Source organism: Rhinichthys klamathensis, unplaced genomic scaffold, assembly GCF_029890125.1.
Source record: "Rhinichthys klamathensis goyatoka isolate OS25496 unplaced genomic scaffold, OSU_Roscu_1.1 h1tg000298l_1, whole genome shotgun sequence".
Classification (NCBI taxonomy): Eukaryota; Metazoa; Chordata; class Actinopteri; order Cypriniformes; family Leuciscidae; genus Rhinichthys; species Rhinichthys klamathensis.
This window is the reverse complement of record NW_026606817.1, coordinates 1,354,579-1,358,491: the sequence shown is the minus strand read 5'-3', so window position 1 is coordinate 1,358,491 and position 3,913 is coordinate 1,354,579. Positions and strand designations below refer to the sequence as shown.

Genomic DNA, 3,913 nt, shown 5'->3' with positions numbered 1-3,913 from the left:
GGTTGCCACTCGCCGTAGCATGCGACGGATGGCAGTACCTCTGGTCGAACCTCCAAGGGTTGTCAGGAAAAGTTGCTGTAAAACATATAGAAATACAAATTATACATGTAGAACAAAGTGGAGAGCTTGTACAATCTCATTTTGTAAGAGCCGTCAGTTCAGTTATAATGATATGTGAAGTTATGCAATTATATAGTGTTAATCTTAGGGCAAGACTATGGCCACTTAATTACCATGTTGTCCCTCCTCTCCTGTTGACCGAGACTCCTGTCGAACTCCTCCAGCTCTGTGACTGAGCAGGGCGACAGCAACATGTCATCGACTGGAGCAGAGGGAGGTGACTGGGAGCTCCTTAAGAGCATGAGCAGCTCATCCATCTTCTGCTCCATCTTCTCCTCAAATGCGTCCATCTGCTGTGCCATGCGGGTAATGGATGTCCTCACGGCTATGGAAAAATTATTTGTGTTAGTTTTAGTTATACATTATATACTTGCATATGTGAACAACTTAAGTGAGTCTTCTTACCTCTCTTTTCCATCTCCATGGCTGAGCCACCTCCCTCTGTGTGATGAGTTCTGCTGTTTACAACAATAAAAAAGTCAAGTTACTCTCAAGTTCCTTGTCATGAAATTGTATTTAATTGGAAATGGAAAATTGAAAGCCACTGTACCTTCAGGCTGAGCTTGCGTCACAATAGACCCATTCAATTCTGGGTGACTGGCTGGTTTTCTGTGTGGTGTTGACTCATCTAAAAAGAAAGTGGATATGAATATTGGTCAGTTCATTTATGTCAGGTTTCTTGCACATGGCCAAAAAACAACAACTTACATGCAGGTGGTGGAGGCATCTGCAGACCTGAAAAAAGGCAGGAAGAGACAAACACATCAGAACAGTCACATGATATGCACCAGGTTGAATGTCAGTACTCAGTAGTTCCATGGCAGGAAATATGACTCTGGTTTCTTAAATGCATGCATAAATGTTAACTTACGGACAGGGCTTCCAGACACACAATCTGTCCTGGAATGCTTTCTTGCTTGTGGAACAGTTTAATCTGAAATAAAAGACTAAACAATTTGTACAGATTACAAAAATAAAATTTGAATGGTGTAAATAATTCCTTCTGTACTTTTTTGAGACCCAGTAGCAGAACAAAGCAGTATTTCCATACAGAGAAAACTATTATTTATTTATATATAGAATAGCAGCAATAGGTCACCTGTACAGAGCCAGATTTTCTTGACTGTATATTTGGCCCAGAAGTAGGCTACCTGAGTGAACCTTGTGGGTGGTGTTCCTCGCTGCAGGAGTCACTGGTCTCATCCATAGGTTTGTCCATGGGCGTCGTAGCCCAGAGACTTTCTAATGGGGAGACACAGCAGCCATAGAAATGTTAATTAATTAAAAGAACCGGTATATCTTATTTGTAACAAGAACGCAAGCAGGTTAACATGATGATACAAAACATACAATGCGGCAAAGCATACACGTCGTGCACAGCCGCATACAAAGACTCAAACAAAGCCCAATATATGCATTACATATATATATATATATATACACATATATATATGAATTACAGCCATTTAGCTGGAGCTATATCCATTATTACAGCTACAGGACCCAAACCAGTCATATGAGCATGCGCTGTGCCGGAATATAACAAAGCCCTACGAGGGAAAGGGCTTAAGGATAAACCCCAAACACTTGCATTACAACCACAACATCATGAAACTGTAGCGTATTTCACTTACTTTTTCGTGAGAATGTGAAGCTGTGTAGGTCGTTTTTCCAAGACTTCCTGATAGTGAACGGGGTTCTACGTAGACTTATCCATTTCTCCCAGCCAATCAGGAATGTCCGTGTTGCGTCACACGCCTTGACGTCAGGCAACCTGGCCAATCAGCATTTTAGAGGGTAATTTTAAACTAAAATGGAGTGTGTTGCTCTCTCCGACACAGTACTACCCACGTATAGTGGTTTTTTTAATCTCTTTCCTGCACTTAACCATTAGATAGAGGTTTTTTTATTTATTTTTATTTACTGTTTAAACGTAAAAGTATAATGCTACCGTGTGTAACATCACACACCCTTATTTGCTCGACGGCACAGGGATGCCAACGGTACAGGAATAAATGAAACAAGTTCTGAATGTATTCTAACAGTGATAGCAGAAAACTATTATAAAAATATTTTACCGAACTATTATTATTTGTTTAATCCTACATGAAACTCACAAACAGTGTGAGTGCCACGTGTGTATTTCTATAAACAGACTCAGAATTAAAAAATGTAACTACACAAGGTGGCTTGTACTAGGCAACATGAACTGGTCAGTTAAGCTGGGAGCTAGCACTAACTAAAACGTGTCTATAACGTTTAGGGCTAATATACCTGTGCTCAAACACACCAATTTATCTCGAGCGTCCATTTACCTGAAAGAAGACGGGTTCCCAGGCAAGTTCTGTGTATCGATCCAGAAGGACTTTGGTGTATGTAAATAGCACAACACGGAAGTCAGTACAGGACTTCAATCGGTCACCTGAAAGCAGAGGCACTTCCCCCTACTGGTGTGGGGGTGTAACGGTTGGATTTGTACACCGAACTGAGCCACTTGTTCGAAGTGAAATGTGAAATGAAATAAGTGAATTTTCTTAGTTGTAAAAATCGTTCTATTGATAGATTCTTGTTTTAAGTATTTTTAACTAATACAGTTAAAAAAAAAAAAAAATCAAGCAAAAAAGTATTGTTTTTAGCTACATTTATTATCAGCCTAAAAATAAATATATTCTCTTGCTATGCGGTTTATCTTACTTATATTTCATAAGACCAATCATTTTTGAGTGAATCTAAATCAAGTGACTGCAAACCTTCTATGCTACGTCATTAAATGGAGCTGGTTTAAACATTTCAAAACCGCACACAGAACAACCAAAAACAACCAAACGGGAACGTTGTGTGGAGGTATAGTGCAACCACAGGAGAACGTTTTAGTTGGTTGGTTCCCTTAACGTTTAGGGAACGTTATAACCCTGAGGGAACGTTCCCTAAACGTTAGTTTTTGGTTTGGTTCAAACTAACCTTTAGAGAACCATAAACTAACGTTCCCGAACGTTCCCTAAACGTTCTGTGTTAGTGGGGAATGTTGTCATACCATATTGCTGTTTACCTGCAATCTTACTAGCCATATTAACAAACTTATTTAATTTGTTCTTATTAGACTGTTATTGGTCTGGTTTCACGCTTGACACTATCAAACCCTGATGCAGTGCGTTCATCTTACGTCATGCACGGGTCATGATGGAAAACAGAACGCGGGTCAATATATTGTGTTGGTTTTATTATTGGTGAAATTATGAACAGCAGAGAGAATGATACTTGTGTCTACTGTATGTGCGTTGCATGAACGTGGCTTTCTGCAGATTGCAAGCTGACTCCTTTGAGGAGAAAGCTGACTTTGAGCCATTCATTGTCCAAGTGTGAACTCTAGTCCGAGTTACTTTCACATTCACACACCACAGTTCTAGTGCAACCGAACACATCCCACCTCCTCCTGCGCTCCCGGATCCACATGTCAGCTTTTTTACCAGTTTTTCATGCAAACCGCACCCTGTTCTGAACCAATCTGCCATATGCGACAGAACCCCTTAAATAGATTTTCATTCAGCATATACACTCCTGATAAATTATATGTTATTTATTAAGTGTCTATGTTCACAAACCACTGTTAATTTGAACAGAAAAGCAAGCATGCTGTGTGCGTGATTCGGCATGCTGGAAAGTGCACAAAGAACATTTCATTTATTAACTAAAAAGCTGTCACTCATCTTAAAGCTGGAAGACACTACACGACTTTGAAAATCTGAAAAGATGTTTAAACAGCAGGCATCATACACTTGCCGACTTTGTAAAT

General features: G+C 39.7%; 1 long non-coding RNA gene across 1 annotated transcript; it reads right to left on the bottom strand.

Moving 5' to 3' along the window:
* Positions 1-300: 300 nt before the first annotated feature.
* Positions 301-898, bottom strand: LOC130103840 (uncharacterized). The gene is made up of 4 exons (XR_008809403.1): positions 829-898; positions 671-748; positions 526-575; positions 301-445 (listed from the first exon to the last, which is right to left on the bottom strand). It is a non-coding gene; the product is annotated as an uncharacterized LOC130103840 (long non-coding RNA).
* Positions 899-3,913: the final 3,015 nt, after the last annotated feature.